Raw genomic sequence first — 20,862 nt, 5'->3', positions numbered from 1 at the left:
GCAGTGGTTATTATGTGCCGAATCTGTGTGTACTGGAATAATTCTGTGGTGAGAGTTCATACTGTTGCTGGAGCGTGGCAAAGGGGATCATGGTGCCTATAATCCAGAGGTTCATCCAGACGAGATATGCCGATCAAGTCCCACTTATCAAAACCCTTCGTGGACCAGAGGCTACCCAGCAGTTCCGAGTCCCACAGCGGCATAGCCAGTGTGAGCTTACGGTCCCAACCAAGGCTCTTAGTAATGGAATGCCAAATAGCCACAGAATGTTGGTGGGGCCCGTGAGGGAGAGTCCCCGGGGGTTGGAATATAAGGATCTGATAAAATTCCCCCCAGGCAGTAGCCACCTGTCCATCTTACACGCAGGGTCATCTGGTTGGCGATACATGCACTGATTGATAGGCACTAGATGGGACGCCCAATAATACTTACGAATGTCAGGGAGACTGATGCCTCCATCATACCAGTTAAGGACCAGTTTGTTAAGCGCTGTCGTGCTGGGACTGGGTCGGGATGATTTTGTAGGGTGTAGAGTAGCCGCGGCAGTAACAGCATTTTAAATTGTGGTGCTCTGCCCAAAAGCGAAAGCGGTAAGGCCTTCCAACAGGACACATCTCTCCTAAGGCGCTGCAGGGGCGGGGCAAGGTTATGTTCATACCGGAGTTTAGGGTCCGTGGTAACAAAGACAGCGGAAAGGTAGCGGAAGCCATTCCTCACTGTCTGCATTGTGCAGTTTTTCGGTAAGGGGGGTGTAACGCCTCCCATTACATATATGAGCAATTTGCTCCAGTTGATTGAATAGCCTGAGTACTTGCCGAAGGTTGTGACAATATCCAGCACACATATTAGGGATGTTTGGGGGGAGGTTAAATAGAGGAGGATGTAATCCGAGAAGAGCGAGATTCGGTCCTCCCAGCCGGCCAACCATCTCCCTGCCTCCTGGCAGGTCGCTCCACGCACCGCGCAGCGCCACCTGTTCGGCGCAAGTGCTCCCAGCCAGCACCTGCCACTGTGTCAGGGTTCGAAGCCCGCTTAGGCTCACTGTCCCCCTGACCTCTGCTCTCCCTCGCCGCCCCCTCCCATCCCCGGTTCCCGCCGCTGCATCCCCTGCGGCCCCGCCCCCTCGTCCCCCATTGGCCACCCCGCTCAAGCCTCCCAGCTGCACCTCCCTCCCACCTCTCCATTTATGGTGGCCGCGCAGCGGCAGTGAGTGCGACCATCTCCCTGCCTCCTGGCAGGTCGCTCCACGCACCGCGCAGCTCCACCTGTTCGGCGCCAGTGCTCCCAGCCAGCTCCTGCCACTGTGTCAGGGTTCGAAGCCCACTTAGGCTCTGCTCATCGTTGTTTTTTTTTTTGTGATTGTTACTACACTGTACTGTATAATTGTCCTGCATTGTGTGGGTGTTAGCTCATCCACGTTTTGTTCCCCCACAAGTTTCAAGTTTTATTTTATTATGATAAGGAACTCTTTATGAGGTCCACATAAAACAGCATATACATACAAACAAGAAATACTTAAAATATTATTCCATCGAAATTACAAGAGACATCTTAATACAAGTCCAAAAAACATTTAAAAAAGTTGTACAGTTTAAAAGCAAACATTTCATTAGGTGGGTTAATCAAGGCAGCCTTAAACAAAGAAGCAGATAATATGTTGAGTTGTAGGCAAATTGGTCTTAACCATCTACGCCTGCAAGGCATCAGTGTCGGACAGACAAACATGACGTGATCTAAGTCCTGATCATACAATTGACAAAGATCACAGCGTGCCGAATGACCAAACCAGCTGGCATGTAGAACTTTCAGCGGAAGCAAATTGTGTCTTAATAAATACACAAGGCGCCTGGCGCCATGGGAGATATTCCAATACATATATGGTTGAGCTTTCCGCAGGGTATAAGATTCAATAACAGGCGTACAACCTTTTTTTGCTAGACAGAGGTCTCTATCCTGACAAAACCCCAATTCCCAGGAGGCTGACTTCAGAACCGTTTTTAATTGGAGAGAGGACAATAGAAATAAAGTCTCCTCATCCAATTTCAATTTTAACACGGCAAATCTGAAGTTTTTTACAATCAGTGAGAAGTCATTAAGAGATCCTAATAATTCATTTTTTATAAGAACTCGTAAAGTATTAGGTTCACCTTTAGATAAAGCTACTACCCAACGTATGATACTTGCCAAACCTTGGACCCAGCTGCTACGTAAACCCAGCTCCTGTCTCAAGGAGGCAGTTGAATTTGCAGTACCTACAGACATTAAACTACGTAAAATTTTCCCTTCCGCAGAGTTTAAAAAACTCCACTTTTTTAGATCAACTAACTCAATACCGTATAACAGGGAGGCAGGAACTTTCGCTCTAAAAACATCTAAGAGAATAGAAAAATGCCTTCTACCTGTGGCGTTATATAGGGAAACTATGCTCTTTCCCTGCGAAATAGCCTTACAAGAGTTATTGTCAATGTGTAGTTTGTCACTTAAATTATAAGTGACAATTTTACCTAGGAAGGTATAAGATTTCACACATTCCAGTTTTTTCCCCCCCACAACCCATGGATAGTTAAGGCATTTAGGCTTCTTTCTACCAGAAAAACAAATAACTTTGCTTTTTGCCGTGTTTATAGATAAGAAGTGGCTTTCAGCATATTCAGACAATGCATGCAGCCGATTGTTCAAGCCCTTTGGGGTGAGATCCAAAATCAAGATGTCATCTGCATACATAAGGCATGCAATTGGAGCTCCACCCAAATACGGGGCAATACCGGCGCAAGCAGAGAGAGTAACGGGTAGATCAACTGTATATAAGGAAAAAAGCAATGGAGCCAAAAGGCAACCTTGCTTCAACCCGTTGGAGGTGGGAATTAATTTAGATACACCACGTTCACCTCCAAGTAGAACTCTGCTCCAAGTGTCAGAATAAAGGGCGCGAATTAACTTAATAAGGAATGAAGGCATACCCAAGTTAACTAACTTTCTCCAAAGCAAAATTCTATCTACCTTATCAAAGGCGGTGGAGAAATCAATAAAGGCGCCATATACCTGACCACCACGGACTTTCACATATTTTTCATTGATAACTTGTAATGCAGTCAGGTTGTCAAGAGTTCCGTGATTTTGTCTGAAACCTGTTTGCTCCATGGGAAGGATTTTATGTTCAAATACCCATTGATTCATTAAAGTAAGCACACATTTTGCAAAGACCTTACCAATCGCATCAAGCAAAGCTATTTGACGATAGTTTTGTGGTAGATCTCGTGCCCCTTTTTTATATAAAGGGACAATAATACTTCCTTTCCAGGAGGGGGGGACTGTTCCGCTAGAAAAACAAAATTTAAACACTGGGAAGAGTATTTTACTCCAAAGTTCACTCTGGTTTTTTAATACTAAAATTGGGATTTTATCAGGACCCATCGCACCAGAGGAGCGCATATTCTTAATGGCACATTCAATTTCCTTTTCTGTGGGACAGTCAGGTATACGTGAGACATTATCCAATTCAACATTAAAAACATGAAAATTATTGCTACTGTACAACTTCTCAATATAATTAACCCACACCTGTTCCTCAATGGCAATAGGCGTAGGACTGGCTCTGGTACCACAACCTTTGCCAATTAGGGACCAGAATGTCTTGGCTTGGCCATTATAAGAAGCTTCCCTCAGTTGGATCCAGAGGGCATCTTCCTTAGACCGTTTTAAGCGGGCCTTGAGCCTAACTCTCCTTCTTTTTAAGAGAAGCAACTTAGACTTAGCTTCTTCGGTAAAGAATAAAAATTGCCCCCTTACAACTTTGTTTATTTCTCTATTTAAAGCCCTTAGTGGATGAGGGACCACAAGGGATTGTTTCAGACCTGGTTTCTTTTTTGCACTAGCCGTTACAGAATCTAAAAAATTATTAAAACATAACAGCACTCTCCCTTCCCAGAGGGGTAAATTCTCAACAGTAAAATACAAAAGAGGCATCAGATTTCCAACAATACAAGGGTTCCAAAAACATTTCCCTGAGCTGGAGTCAAAATTCACAGAATCTGTATCCAGACTCCACGGATCCGCTTTTTGAAGCTTAACAGATACAGAAAGCGTCAACACATTATGGTCACTAAGATTAGTCTCAATGACCTTCATATCCTTCAATAGGTGAAAACCGGCATAGTCTACCATGATAAAATCAATAATAGATTTTCCCTTTTCAGATTTACGAGTATAAGCTGCCGGGATGTCGGATGGAAGCCTCCCATTTACTATTAAGCATTCAACATTAAGTAGACCCTCTAATATAATTTTACCTCTTTTTTTAATTTTGATTTTGGAGGGAAACTGGGCTGATGGTATATTCAAAGACTCTTCCAATAAAATATTTCTAAACAACTCCAACCCACAGTTAGATATATTACAATTTAGGTCCCCAAACATTAACACATGCGGAGTAGGGGAGATATCAAACGCTTTAGTTAAAAAAGTAAACAGAGTTTTTAGACCAGCATTAAAACTACAATTGGGAGGAATATAAATGTTTACCACAATCAACAATCTATTAGGGCAATCCTCAAAAACATCTTTTAGCGTTATTGCTTGAAACAGTTTTCCTGGATCTAAGTAATATGAATAGTTCCAATGCAATCTGTTAGATAACAGGCATGCTAACCCTCCCTTAGCATGGCCTCTTCTAGTACTGGTTGCACTGCAATCCAAAACAAAGAAATCTTTTTCCAAAGCTAATCTTCCTTCGACCCATGTTTCCTGCAAACAGATTATGTCAGCCTTTTGAGAATGTAGGAAACCCAATTTCTCCTTATAATCCTTGAATCCAGCAGTGTTCCATGAAATAAATTTCAGCTCTCTGTTAAAAATTGGAATGATGTTTAAAACCGGGAACAGATCTACTCGCTAGAACTCCAGGTAACCAACTCCATTTAGATTGATCATCCTTCACTGTCTGCTTAAGGGGAGGAATTTTGTATGAAACTAGCCTTTCATTCTTAGCCACACAAATTTTTAGGTCCTCTGATCTAGGATTAGACCAATCCGACAACTGCACTCCCATATTTAAGGGAAGTGATAGTGAAGAATCAGCAACAATACTTTGAGAACATTTATCCCCGAAGTATGGCATGACATCTATCCCTCTAACTTGTAATTCCTCTGCCCACTGTAGAACAAGATTTAATACAACTTTCGAATAAAATTTCACCCTTGTTGATCTTAATGGTTTCCCCATGTAGGAATTAAGGAGAAATACAATATCTAAATCGGACGTTTGAATTAATTTCAAACCTTCGATCTCTTTGAAACAGATCAACAGGGTAGATCGATTTAAAATTAAATCAGGTTCAAATAAGGGAGAGAAATCAAGATATAACGTATCCACATTTATTTTTTCTTTTGGGACACTAACTGACGTTGAGGATGAAGCCTGAAAGGGTCTTGCTGACGGATTCAACGGAGGCGCAAACGGGATGACAGAAGGAGAGGAAACCTTAGAAATTACTTGGCCAGATCCTGCTTTAACGTTACCATAAGAAAAAGGATTTGCGGAAGGGTAGGAAACCTTGGGAAGAAAAGGATTAGTAAAGTTTATAGGACCTAGACCAGGGGAGAGGGCATTTTCTTTGGGCGAGACAACCCTAACTTCTACATGAGAGGGAGGAGGCTGCTCCGCCTGCGGGGAATCATCCATACTTAATTCAGCATTCTTATCAAAGAAAAGTTTCCTCTGTCTTTTATTAGCAAACCTTCGAATGGGTTTCCTCTTCTTTATTTTAATCTTTTTGTGTTTCAGAGGACTCTCTTTTTCCATCACTCCCGTATTTACTTTAGGAATCTCCTCTTCTTTACTTGAAGGCAAGGAGAATATCGGAAAAAGAGATGGAATTTCGGATTTGGGAATGAGAGGGGAAGTTACTGTTGCCTCTATCTTGTCGCTAATTAGAGCTATACAATTAGCGCCAGCCGAAACCACTTTGGAAGGATTGGGGACAGCTAGGAGAACTACCGGCTTCTTTTCCTTTTGTCCTTCTATCAAAGGAGAAGATAGAGCTGAATCCAAAGCTGCCGAAGCGGAGGGCGCGCTTATTTTCGGGTGTACCAACAAAGAGGCCGATGGTATGGGAAGATCTGACACTAACTCATTTTTACTTAACAAGAGAACTTGCAAAATTTGCGTTACAGTGTCAAAAATACATTCCGAACCTCCCACAAACTTTTCAAGCAGACTTAAAATCGAGGAGAGAATTGATTCCAAAGAGGACAAAGAATTAGAAATTAACCTCCCATTAATATTTGGGGAACCCTCCCCTAAATTGTTCAACATTTGACCTGAACAGGATGTAAGGTTTAATTGTGGAAGGGAAAAATCTATTTTATTAGAAGGTGTGCTACTTAGAGGACCGGAACTTGAAATCGTTATTGCTTCCTCTAAAGGTTCACCTTTAGGGTTCCCCTGTACCGATCCTACCCGCGCCCTATGAGCTGTTAAATCAATGTCAGGCAATGTAAAATCATTCCCTACCACAGGGGATTTAACCAGCGCGGCTGAAAAAAGATCAATATTCACTGGAACTTTAGGAGCATCCATTAGTGCAACTTGAGAGGGGACAATTTTGACAGATTTTGAGGGCATATTACCCAGAGATTCAAGGGGAGCATTCTGTTTCAGCTGCACATTGTTAGACGCCGACGGCGAACCCCTTAAAACTTCGGGGCTAACTAGAATAGGCAAAGATTGACTAGCAACCAAGCTTAAACTAGAAGAAACATCAATGACCCGGTTAACAGGCACCGATTCATTAGAACCCGGAATTTCATTCGGGGACTGCAAATCAGTGGGTTTATCTTTCCCTTTGTCCCATAAGTTGAAAAGCTGGCATTGACCTTTCAGTTGCATGGAAGATGCAATTTTGTTCCGTAGAGGGTTGGATTTGGTTTTAGACCCAGATCTCCCCACAATCACACGCCCAGAGCGTAGTTTTTTAGCCGTCATGAGACTTATATTAAAAGGAGGGAAAAAATAAAAAAAGAAATGATAACAATTATATAGTATAAAACCTAATTAACAAAGCCTTAAAATACAATACAAGCCTATAAATGCAATAACACACTAATTTGATACCGGAGAACCAAGGGGGGGGGCCCAGCCCAGCCTTCTTCAGCCTCTGACGGCCTCAGACGGTCCCGCCCTTGTCCCGGGCTTCTCCCGGTGCGCTCCCGCGCGCTCCCGCGTTGCGGTGTCACAGAGGAGGTTTATAGCCGCGCTGAGGCGGGGGAGGAGCCAGCAGGGAGAGCGGGTCAGCTGCTGGTGATGCCGAGGGTCAGGCGCTCCTGGGACTTGAAGTCCTCGCCTGACCACGCTCGCAGCCCTGCCCACACCACCGCCACAGAGGCTCAGTCAGAAAAAGTCCTGAAGACACAGCGCACTTCCAGCAGCGCTGAAACAGAACCAGGGGCGAAGCGGGACCCGCGGAGCGGGTTCCGCGAGGAGTGAAATGAGGGTTGAAGGAAGAGCAGCTCCTGCGTGCTCGCAGTCCAAAGCTCCCTCGTTAGTCCACAACAGGCAACAGGTGAGAAACCAAAGAACAAACTGACGCGCTGGTTTTAGCCGCGCTGAGGCGGGGGAGGAGCCAGCAGGGAGAGCGGGTCAGCTGCTGGTGATGCCGAGGGTCAGGCGCTCCTGGGACTTGAAGTCCTCGCCTGACCACGCTCGCAGCCCTGCCCACACCACCGCCACAGAGGCTCAGTCAGAAAAAGTCCTGAAGACACAGCGCACTTCCAGCAGCGCTGAAACAGAACCAGGGGCGAAGCGGGACCCGCGGAGCGGGTTCCGCGAGGAGTGAAATGAGGGTTGAAGGAAGAGCAGCTCCTGCGTGCTCGCAGTCCAAAGCTCCCTCGTTAGTCCACAACAGGCAACAGGTGAGAAACCAAAGAACAAACTGACGCGCTGGTTTTAGCCGCGCTGAGGCGGGGGAGGAGCCAGCAGGGAGAGCGGGTCAGCTGCTGGTGATGCCGAGGGTCAGGCGCTCCTGGGACTTGAAGTCCTCGCCTGACCACGCTCGCAGCCCTGCCCACACCACCGCCACAGAGGCTCAGTCAGAAAAAGTCCTGAAGACACAGCGCACTTCCAGCAGCGCTGAAACAGAACCAGGGGCGAAGCGGGACCCGCGGAGCGGGTTCCGCGAGGAGTGAAATGAGGGTTGAAGGAAGAGCAGCTCCTGCGTGCTCGCAGTCCAAAGCTCCCTCGTTAGTCCACAACAGGCAACAGGTGAGAAACCCCCACTGTCCCCTTGACCTCTGCTCTCCCTCACCGCCCCCTCCCATCCCCGGTTCCCGTCGATGCGTCCCCTGCGGCCCGACCCCTCGTCCCCCATTGGCCACCCCGCTCCCGCCTCCCAGCTGCACCTCCCTCCCACCTCTCCATTTATGCTGGGCGCGCCTATGGCAAGCCCGTCTGCACCCTTCCACGCCTGGACCGCGCCCAGCACCAGAACCCCTGGCCCCCGCGAACGCCACGACGCCCGACTCCGTTACGATGCCCCGGATGAAAACACAACTGCTTCCGGGCCTCCCCGAAGCGCACCCACGGACCTTCTCCTCCCGGAACTGCAGCTTCACCAGCATCCGGCCCATCAAACCTCCAACAAAAGAACCCAACTACCTCAGATGCATCCTCCTCAACACCCGCTCCGCCCGCAAACACGTGGTCGAACTCTGGGACCTTCTCGACTCTACCTCCCCAGACGTCGCCTTCCTGACGGAGACTTGGCTGAATCCCAGCTCAGCCCCCGACATCGCCATAGCCATCCCGGAAGACTACAAGATAACCAGCAGGGACCGTCCAAACGGCCTTGGAGGAATCGCCACCACCGCCCCCAACAAATGCCCCGACACTGCTGGAGCAAGGTCACAGAAGACTAGCTAACCAACACCCTCGCCCAGAGCCCACCTGCCGACCCCGCCGACCCAAACACCGCCGCCCACAACCTTAGACAGTGTATCGACGACTGCGCCAACACCCTCGTCCCGCTCAAGACACCCTCCAACAACCACACCAGCAAGAAAGCCACCTGGTTCACCAAAGACCTCCGGGCCTCCAAACGAATCTGCCGAAAACTGGAGAAGAACTGGCTCCGCGAACGAACACTGGACAGCTACGCAGCCCACAAGAGCACCACCCGCAGACACCATCAACTCATCAGAACCGCCAAGAGGGCCTCCTTCAAAAACTGCCTGGATAACAACGCACACAACAGCAAAGAGCTCTTCAACATCGTGAAGGAACTGTCTTACCCCAGCTTCAACACCAACGATATCCCGCCTTCGCAAGGACCTGTGCGATTCACTGGCCACCTTCTTCCACCGCAAGATCGCCGACATCCACGACATCTTCAACGCCACGATCGCCCCGACAACCACCGCCCAATACGACCACCACCTGCACCAACCCCCTGCTATCCTGGACCAGCGTTGATGACGAGGAAACCAGCGAGACCATGAACACCATCCACAGCGGATCACCACTGGACCCACGCCCCCACCACATCTTCAACAAAGCCAGCCCAGCCCTCGCACCCCATCTTCGGAAAGTAATCAACACCTCCTTCGGGACAGCAACCTTCCCAGAAAGCGGGAAGCATGCCGAGATTAACGCCTTACTCAAGAAACCCAAGGCGGACCCCAAGGACCTCAAGAACTTCCGACCCATCTCCCTGCTCCCGTTCCCGGCGAAGGTCACCGAGAAAATCGTCAACAAACAACTGACCCACTTCCTCGAGGAGAACCACATCCTGGACCTGTCCCAGTCCGGTTTCCGCAGCAACCACAGCACCGAGACCGCCCTCATTGCTGCCACGGATGACATCAGGACCTTGCTTGACATTGGAGAAACAGCAGCCCTCATCCTCCTGGCCTGTCTGCCGCCTTTGACACGGTCTGCCACTACACACTACGCATACGCCTACACGATGCCAGGATCCAAGAGAAGGCCTTGGACTGGACAACATCCTTCCTCTCCGGCAGAACTCAGAGCGTTCGTCTCCCCCTTCCGCTCCACGGCCACCGAATTCATTTGAGGCGTACCCCAGGGCTCTTCCCTCAGCCTGACGCTGTTCAACATCTACATGGCACCCCTCGCCCAAGTCGCCCGACAGCACGACCTCAACATCATCTCCTACTCCACAGCTTTCCAAACTGTGTGGCGCGACACGGTACTGTGTCGCCTGCCACGTGTTGGTGTGTCGCGGAACGAGGAGGAGATGCACTTATTCATTTTTAGCAGGATGGAACTGCGCATCGCTGATGAAGGCGCCGGTGAGGGAGACCATTAGACTTGTGCGCGAAGCTTTGTTGTCTTGCCACGCACGTCTAATGCAAACTCCAGTTTAGAGAGCCCCCTCCGCTCCCCATTCCTGGCGCTCGGTAAGTTTTGACACGAGTGGGACAAGGAGGAAGAGGGGGTGGGGGGTAGATGTTACAAAATGACCCTCAAACAATAACTTGAAAGCTGATGCCTTGTGCTCCGTTTTGGGACTAAAAACATATTAACTGTTTCAGCAGTAGCTGAACCTAAAGCACCTTGATAAATGACTTCAAAAAAGCAGTTTATAAGCGTTATCAACAACGCAGCTCATGTTTAACCTTAAAAAATGCAAACTAATTTGTCTGCTTATGAATCGGTCCCCAAAGCGAAACATTTGGCACAGACCACGCAATGCAAGATTTCCAGGCACTTTTTTTGTCTAATAAAATACAGGGTAATGGATTTGCCAATTTAAGAAAGGTTTGACAGATTTGTGTTTCTGCCGTGTGCGAACAAACATGTTTAGAGCTCTGTAAAACCGAGGAAATGTTTATGATGCAGAAATAAGCCTCCCATAACAACCATGGCACAAGTAAGGACCCATACTGTGTTTAACTAATTCGCAAAACACTTTACATGTGAGTATTTCAGAGAAAACGATTTATGATACATAATATGTCTTGCACCACATAGAATAGGTAAATCTCCATAATATTAGTTGCCTTAAGATGTATTTGATGTAGGTTATATATCTAAAATTAAATAAAACAATAAAACCTGACAACGTAATATCACTAAAGAGAATATATCTGTTTGCCCTGAGCAGCATGCACTGATGTTCAGCTGCAACGGCAAGGCCAGTTCCAGCAACATTGCTTTGCACTGTACCACTATACACACACAGTAATCTTCAGTCACACTATTTTAATTTAGCAGAGCACTGCTCTCCAAGTTGTTCTACGTCATGTGTGGCACCTGCAGCCATGCCTAATTTATGGAAAAGCACTTGCATCCTGGGACTTGTAGTTTGTGGTATGGGTGTTAAAAGACAGGCGTCCCTGAAGGGGTGGTTTGCTTGCCCTCCTTGATCCCTGGCTGTTCTTGCTACCCCTGTTTATCATCTGCAGTTTCCACTCATTCCTTCCTTTTAGGTTAAAGGTCAGATATTGGAAACATTGTCTGGTTACAAGAAGCGAGTTTGGTACCTTACCTCTTTTGGCAAAGGGACCCCCCATCCCCCCTTAGGTGGTTCCCGCACGGTTGCTGCGCTCACGCGCAATACTGTGTCGCGAGATGAACGAAAGGTGTATCACCAACATGAAAAGTTTGGAAAGCTGTGTCCTACGCCAACGACACCCAGCTGATCATATCCCTCACCAAAGACCCTCACACCGCCAAGACCAACCTCCACGAAGGAATGAAGGCCGTCGCCGAATGGATGAGGAACAGCCGACTAAAGCTGAACTCGGACAAGACGGAGGTCCTCATCCTCGGCACCACCCCCTCAGCCTGGGATGACTCCTGGTGGCCTCCGACCCTAGGAACAGCCCAGACACCCACCGACCACGCACGCAACCTAGGGGTCATCCTCGACTCCACCCTCTCCATAACCAAGCAGGTCAACGCCATCTCCTCGTCCTGCTTCAACACCCTCCGAATGCTCCGCAGGATCTTCAAGTGGATCCCCACCAAAACAAGAAGAACAGTCACCCAGGCCCTCATCACCAGTAGGCTGGACTACGGAAACGCCCTCTACGCAGGAACGTCGGCCAAGCTCCTGAGGCGATTGCAACGCATCCAGAACGTGTCAGCACGTCTGATCCTCGACATCAGACGTGCCTCCAAACGAACCTGCCGAAAACTGGAGAAGAACTGGCTCCGCGAACGAACACTGGCTAGCTACACAGCCCACAAGAGCACCACCCGCAGACACCATCAACTCATCAGAATCGCCAAGAGGGCCTCCTTCAAAAACTGCCTGGGTAATGTAATGTAACTGTTTTTTATATAGCGCGGGTTACACTCCAGGGAGCATCTTAGTGCTTCAGAATGTAAACGAAACAGGTGACTTTGTTCGTGTGGCAGGTCATGATAGGGGTGTTATATCATGTTTTTACATTGTGTGTCGGATAAGGTGTAGATCCATGGTTTTGAGGGTCTTTGTGAAGGTGGTTTCTGTGAGGATTTGTCGGAAAGGGGGTGGTAGTGTATTCCAGGCTTTGGACCCCAAAACTGCAGGGCTTTGTCTCCCCTGGTTTTGAGTCTAAACTTGGGGATGGTAAGGAGGTTGTCACCTTGGGACCTCAGACATCGGGAGGGAACATACCGTTGGAACAAGTTTTCGATGTATTTGGGTCCTGTTCTGTTGAAAGCCCTAAAGGTGATTAGCAGAATTTTGAACAGCACCCTTTTATGTATTGGCAACCAGTGCAGCATGCTCATAGCTATCGTGGCTGAGGTCCTTCTTTTCCATCCCAACACTAGTCTGGCCGCTGCATGCTGCACCATTTGTAATTTGTGGCAGACTGTCCTATTTGTTCCTGCGTATACGTTGTTGCAGTAATCGATGCGAGAGGTCATGAGGGCTACTGCCACCATCTTCCTCGCTGCGAAAGGGATTAGGTCGAAGAATTTCCTGAGCCCTTTTATTATGCCGAAGCAGGTCCCCGCCACGGCTACTGCTTGTTGTTGGAAACTCAGGGAAGGGTCAAATTGTATCCCTAGGTTTCGTACTGCGTTGGCTGTGTTAGGGGGGACGATAGCATCTTCTGGCCACCACAGTGTTGGGTTAAATGAGTTTCCCTTTCCAAAAGGTAGGATCTCGGTCTTCCCCGAATTGCATTTTTGGTGATTCGTGCTCATCCAGTGGAAAGTGGCTTTTAGACAGTTTTTAAGCCTGGCCTCTGCTTCGCTGGTTTCGTCCTCCATCACTAGGATGAGTTGTGTGTCATCCGCATATGAGATGGTGGCTATGCCAAAGGATGATATAAGGGTAATCAGGGGAGCCATATAAACATTAAAAAGTGTCTGGCTCAGACATGAGCCCTGGGGTACGCCTGAGTTTAGTGGTATCTCTTCTGATCTGAACTGGCCCAGGGTGACCACTTGTCGTCTGTTTGTTAGGAAACTTTTCAGCCAGCTCAGTACCTTTCCGGTTATCCCTGCCGCGGCTAGTCGGTCTATCAAGATGGTATGGGACACCGTGTCGAAAGCCGCGGACAGGTCTAGGAGTATAAGGACTGCTTTTTTGCCCTGGTCTAGCGCTGCTTTCAGTGTTTCCAAGGAAAAAATTAAAGCGGATTCCGTTGAGTGCTGTGCTCTAAAGCCAGCTTGGTTGGGGTGCCAGATGTTGTTGGCTTCTAAAAAGGCAGTTAGCTGTTGATTTACTTCCTTTTCTGTAAGTTTACAAAAGATGGGGAGCAGGGAGATTGGTCGCAGATTGGTTAGGATGGTGGGGTCTGGTGAGGGTTTTTTTTGTAGGGGTCTTACTGCTGCCAATTTCCATTCCTCGGGAACTACTCCTAAAGTAAGTGAAGAGTTTATAATGTTGTTGATGATGGGAGTCACGATCTCCACCAAAGTGTGGAGGACATAGGGGGGGGCAGGGGTCGAAAGGAGAGCCTGATTTGATTTGTAAAATTTTTGCCTGGGATTCTTCCAAGCTGACATGCTGAAAGGAGGATAGCTGGTTTATCATGCTAGTCTTGTTTATTCGGGACTCCTCCAGGGGGAGGGGATGTGGGAAGTCTTTAGTAAGCGTCTGTATTTTATTATGGAAATAGTCAGCAATCTTGTTGCACAGGGTTTGGGAGGGAGGAATGTCTCTCTGCATGGTTTTGGGGTTGGTATAAGAATTGACGATGTTGAAGATTTCTTTTTGTTTATTGTTACTGTTTGTTATGGCATCGGTGTAAAAGTCTTTTTTGGCTATTTTTATCATCCCGTGGTAGTGTCGGCGAGCCACTTTGTACCTGGTCTGGTCAGTTGTGTCATAGTTTCTGCGCCAGGTCCGCTCTAATGCCCTGACCTTCCTTTGTTCTTCCTTTAGGGTTGGGCAAAACCAGGGGGCAGAAGTTCTATATTTCCTGTTTCGTCTTGATCTTGGTGTTGTTTTGCCATTCTCTATAGATAGGGCATCCATCCATTCCCTAAAGGACTGGCTATCCTTCCCAGGGTCACCTACTGATAACGGTATGGTTTCTAGTGCCTTGATTAGAAACCCCGGTTTTCCTGTTAGGTCCTTCCAGTGGGGCACTCCCTGGGGAGCGCATGGTTTATTCCCAGGTTTGTGTGTCAGTATCCCTTGGAGTTCAAAAGGGATGTAGCTGTGGTCGGACCAGGTTAGTAACGCACACAACAGCAAAGAGCTCTTCAACATCGTGAAGGAACTGTCTAACCCCAGCTCCAACACCAAAGATATCCCGCCTTCGCAAGACCTGTGCGATTCACTGGCCACCTTCTTCCACCGCAAGATCGCCGACATCCACGGCATCTTCAACGCCACGATCGCCCCGACAACTACCGCCCCATGCGACCACCACCTGCACCAACCCCCTGCTATCCTGGACCAGCGTTGATGACGAGGAAACCAGCGAGACCATGAACACCATCCACAGCGGATCACCACTGGACCCACGCCCCCACCACATCTTCAACAAAGCCAGCCCAGCCCTCGCATCCCATCTTCGGAAAGTAATCAACACCTCCTTCGGGACAGCAACCTTCCCAGAAAGCTGGAAGCATGCCGAGATCAATGCCTTACTCAAAAAACCCAAGGCGTACCCCAAGGACCTCAAGAACTTCCGACCCATCTCCCTGCTCCCGTTCCCGGCGAAGGTCACCGAGAAAATCGTCAACAAACAACTGACCCACTTCTTCGAGGAGAACCACATACTGGACCTGTCCCAGTCCGGGTTCCGCAGCAACCACAGCACCAAGACCGCCCTCATTGCTGCCACGGATGACATCAGGACCTTGCTTGATATTGGAGAAACAGCAGCCCTCATCCTCCTGGTCTGTCTGCCACCTTTGACACGGTCTGCCACTACACACTACGCATACACGATGCCGGGATCCAAGAGAAGGCCTTGGACTGGACAACATCCTTCCTCTCCGGCAGAACTCAGAGCGTTCGCCGCCTACTTCCGCTCCACGGCCACCAAAATCATCTGAGGCGTACCTCAGGGCTCTTCCCTCAGCCTGACGCTGTTCAACATCTACATGGCACACGTCGCCCGAAAGCACGACCTCAACATCATCTCCTACGCCACAGCTTTCCAAACTGTGTGTTGCGACACGGTACTGTGTCGCCTGCCACGTGTTGGTGTGTCGCGGAACGAGGAGGAGATGCACTTATTCATTTTTAGCAGGACGGAACTGCGCATCGCTGATGAAGGCGCCGGTGAGGGAGACCATTAGGCTTGTGCACGAAGCTTTGTTGTCTTTGGCACGTACGTCGAATGCAAACTCCAGTTTAGAGAGCCCCCTCCGCTCCCCATTTCTGGCGCTCGGTAAGTTTTGACATGAGTGGGACAAGGAGGAAGAGGGGGTGGGGGGTAGATGTTACAAAATGACCCTCAAACAATAACTTGAAAGCTGATGCCTTGTGCTCCGTTTTGGGACTAAAAACATATTAACTGTTTCAGCAGTAGCTGAACCTAAAGCACCTTGATAAATGACTTCAAAAAAGCAGTTTATAAGCGTTATCAACAACGCAGCTCATGTTTAACCTTAAAAAATGCAAACTAATTTGTCTGCTTATGAATCGGTCCCCAAAGCGAAACATTTGGCACAGACCACGCAATGCAAGATTTCCAGGCACTTTTTTTGTCTAATAAAATACAGGGTAATGGATTTGCCAATTTAAGAAAGGTTTGACAGATTTGTGTTTCTGCCGTGTGCGAACAAACATGTTTAGAGCTCTGTAAAACCGAGGAAATGTTTATGATGCAGAAATAAGCCTCCCATAACAACCATGGCACAAGTAAGGACCCATACTGTGTTTAACTAATTCGCAAAACACTTTACATGTGAGTATTTCAGAGAAAACGATTTATGATACATAATATGTCTTGCACCACATAGAATAGGTAAATCTCCATAATATTAGTTGCCTTAAGATGTATTTGATGTAGGTTATATATCTAAAATTAAATAAAACAATAAAACCTGACAACGTAATATCACTAAAGAGAATATATCTGTTTGCCCTGAGCAGCATGCACTGATGTTCAGCTGCAACGGCAAGGCCAGTTCCAGCAACATTGCTTTGCACTGTACCACTATACACACACAGTAATCTTCAGTCACACTATTTTAATTTAGCAGAGCACTGCTCTCCAAGTTGTTCTACGTCATGTGTGGCACCTGCAGCCATGCCTAATTTATGGAAAAGCACTTGCATCCTGGGACTTGTAGTTTGTGGTATGGGTGTTAAAAGACAGGCGTCCCTGAAGGGGTGGTTTGCTTGCCCTCCTTGATCCCTGGCTGTTCTTGCTACCCCTGTTTATCATCTGCAGTTTCCACTCATTCCTTCCTTTTAGGTTAAAGGTCAGATATTGGAAACATTGTCTGGTTACAAGAAGCGAGTTTGGTACCTTACCTCTTTTGGCAAAGGGACCCCCCATCCCCCCTTAGGTGGTTCCCGCACGGTTGCTGCGCTCACGCGCAATACTGTGTCGCGAGATGAACGAAAGGTGTATCACCAACATGAAAAGTTTGGAAAGCTGTGTCCTACGCCAACGACACCCAGCTGATCATATCCCTCACCAAAGACCCTCACACCGCCAAGACCAACCTCCACGAAGGAATGAAGGCCGTCGCCGAATGGATGAGGAACAGCCGACTAAAGCTGAACTCGGACAAGACGGAGGTCCTCATCCTCGGCACCACCCCCTCAGCCTGGGATGACTCCTGGTGGCCTCCGACCCTAGGAACAGCCCAGACACCCACCGACCACGCACGCAACCTAGGGGTCATCCTCGACTCCACCCTCTCCATAACCAAGCAGGTCAACGCCATCTCCTCGTCCTGCTTCAACACCCTCCGAATGCTCCGCAGGATCTTCAAGTGGATCCCCACCAAAACAAGAAGAACAGTCACCCAGGCCCTCATCACCAGTAGGCTGGACTACGGAAACGCCCTCTACGCAGGAACGTCGGCCAAGCTCCTGAGGCGATTGCAACGCATCCAGAACGTGTCAGCACGTCTGATCCTCGACATCAGACGTGCCTCCAAACGAACCTGCCGAAAACTGGAGAAGAACTGGCTCCGCGAACGAACACTGGCTAGCTACACAGCCCACAAGAGCACCACCCGCAGACACCATCAACTCATCAGAATCGCCAAGAGGGCCTCCTTCAAAAACTGCCTGGGTAATGTAATGTAACTGTTTTTTATATAGCGCGGGTTACACTCCAGGGAGCATCTTAGTGCTTCAGAATGTAAACGAAACAGGTGACTTTGTTCGTGTGGCAGGTCATGATAGGGGTGTTATATCATGTTTTTACATTGTGTGTCGGATAAGGTGTAGATCCATGGTTTTGAGGGTCTTTGTGAAGGTGGTTTCTGTGAGGATTTGTCGGAAAGGGGGTGGTAGTGTATTCCAGGCTTTGGACCCCAAAACTGCAGGGCTTTGTCTCCCCTGGTTTTGAGTCTAAACTTGGGGATGGTAAGGAGGTTGTCACCTTGGGACCTCAGACATCGGGAGGGAACATACCGTTGGAACAAGTTTTCGATGTATTTGGGTCCTGTTCTGTTGAAAGCCCTAAAGGTGATTAGCAGAATTTTGAACAGCACCCTTTTATGTATTGGCAACCAGTGCAGCATGCTCATAGCTATCGTGGCTGAGGTCCTTCTTTTCCATCCCAACACTAGTCTGGCCGCTGCATGCTGCACCATTTGTAATTTGTGGCAGACTGTCCTATTTGTTCCTGCGTATACGTTGTTGCAGTAATCGATGCGAGAGGTCATGAGGGCTACTGCCACCATCTTCCTCGCTGCGAAAGGGATTAGGTCGAAGAATTTCCTGAGCCCTTTTATTATGCCGAAGCAGGTCCCCGCCACGGCTACTGCTTGTTGTTGGAAACTCAGGGAAGGGTCAAATTGTATCCCTAGGTTTCGTACTGCGTTGGCTGTGTTAGGGGGGACGATAGCATCTTCTGGCCACCACAGTGTTGGGTTAAATGAGTTTCCCTTTCCAAAAGGTAGGATCTCGGTCTTCCCCGAATTGCATTTTTGGTGATTCGTGCTCATCCAGTGGAAAGTGGCTTTTAGACAGTTTTTAAGCCTGGCCTCTGCTTCGCTGGTTTCGTCCTCCATCACTAGGATGAGTTGTGTGTCATCCGCATATGAGATGGTGGCTATGCCAAAGGATGATATAAGGGTAATCAGGGGAGCCATATAAACATTAAAAAGTGTCTGGCTCAGACATGAGCCCTGGGGTACGCCTGAGTTTAGTGGTATCTCTTCTGATCTGAACTGGCCCAGGGTGACCACTTGTCGTCTGTTTGTTAGGAAACTTTTCAGCCAGCTCAGTACCTTTCCGGTTATCCCTGCCGCGGCTAGTCGGTCTATCAAGATGGTATGGGACACCGTGTCGAAAGCCGCGGACAGGTCTAGGAGTATAAGGACTGCTTTTTTGCCCTGGTCTAGCGCTGCTTTCAGTGTTTCCAAGGAAAAAATTAAAGCGGATTCCGTTGAGTGCTGTGCTCTAAAGCCAGCTTGGTTGGGGTGCCAGATGTTGTTGGCTTCTAAAAAGGCAGTTAGCTGTTGATTTACTTCCTTTTCTGTAAGTTTACAAAAGGTGGGGAGCAGGGAGATTGGTCGCAGATTGGTTAGGATGGTGGGGTCTGGTGAGGGTTTTTTTTGTAGGGGTCTTACTGCTGCCAATTTCCATTCCTCGGGAACTACTCCTAAAGTAAGTGAAGAGTTTATAATGTTGTTGATGATGGGAGTCACGATCTCCACCAAAGTGTGGAGGACATAGGGGGGGGCAGGGGTCGAAAGGAGAGCCTGATTTGATTTGTAAAATTTTTGCCTGGGATTCTTCCAAGCTGACATGCTGAAAGGAGGATAGCTGGTTTATCATGCTAGTCTTGTTTATTCGGGACTCCTCCAGGGGGAGGGGATGTGGGAAGTCTTTAGTAAGCGTCTGTATTTTATTATGGAAATAGTCAGCAATCTTGTTGCACAGGGTTTGGGAGGGAGGAATGTCTCTCTGCATGGTTTTGGGGTTGGTATAAGAATTGACGATGTTGAAGATTTCTTTTTGTTTATTGTTACTGTTTGTTATGGCATCGGTGTAAAAGTCTTTTTTGGCTATTTTTATCATCCCGTGGTAGTGTCGGCGAGCCACTTTGTACCTGGTCTGGTCAGTTGTGTCATAGTTTCTGCGCCAGGTCCGCTCTAATGCCCTGACCTTCCTTTGTTCTTCCTTTAGGGTTGGGCAAAACCAGGGGGCAGAAGTTCTATATTTCCTGTTTCGTCTTGATCTTGGTGTTGTTTTGCCATTCTCTATAGATAGGGCATCCATCCATTCCCTAAAGGACTGGCTATCCTTCCCAGGGTCACCTACTGATAACGGTATGGTTTCTAGTGCCTTGATTAGAAACCCCGGTTTTCCTGTTAGGTCCTTCCAGTGGGGCACTCCCTGGGGAGCGCATGGTTTATTCCCAGGTTTGTGTGTCAGTATCCCTTGGAGTTCAAAAGGGATGTAGCTGTGGTCGGACCAGGTTAGTAACGCACACAACAGCAAAGAGCTCTTCAACATCGTGAAGGAACTGTCTAACCCCAGCTCCAACACCAAAGATATCCCGCCTTCGCAAGACCTGTGCGATTCACTGGCCACCTTCTTCCACCGCAAGATCGCCGACATCCACGGCATCTTCAACGCCACGATCGCCCCGACAACTACCGCCCCATGCGACCACCACCTGCACCAACCCCCTGCTATCCTGGACCAGCGTTGATGACGAGGAAACCAGCGAGACCATGAACACCATCCACAGCGGATCACCACTGGACCCACGCCCCCACCACATCTTCAACAAAGCCAGCCCAGCCCTCGCATCCCATCTTCGGAAAGTAATCAACACCTCCTTCGGGACAGCAACCTTCCCAGAAAGCTGGAAGCATGCCGAGATCAATGCCTTACTCAAAAAACCCAAGGCGGACCCCAAGGACCTCAAGAACTTCCGACCCATCTCCCTGCTCCCGTTCCCGGCGAAGGTCACCGAGAAAATCGTCAACAAACAACTGACCCACTTCTTCGAGGAGAACCACATACTGGACCTGTCCCAGTCCGGGTTCCGCAGCAACCACAGCACCAAGACCGCCCTCATTGCTGCCACGGATGACATCAGGACCTTGCTTGATATTGGAGAAACAGCAGCCCTCATCCTCCTGGTCTGTCTGCCACCTTTGACACGGTCTGCCACTACACACTACGCATACACGATGCCGGGATCCAAGAGAAGGCCTTGGACTGGACAACATCCTTCCTCTCCGGCAGAACTCAGAGCGTTCGCCGCCTACTTCCGCTCCACGGCCACCAAAATCATCTGAGGCGTACC

The sequence above is a fragment of the Lissotriton helveticus genome, chromosome 2_1, assembly GCF_964261635.1.
Source record: "Lissotriton helveticus chromosome 2_1, aLisHel1.1, whole genome shotgun sequence".
In the NCBI taxonomy this organism is placed as follows: domain Eukaryota; kingdom Metazoa; phylum Chordata; class Amphibia; order Caudata; family Salamandridae; genus Lissotriton; species Lissotriton helveticus.
This window is presented reverse-complemented; position numbering follows the sequence as displayed.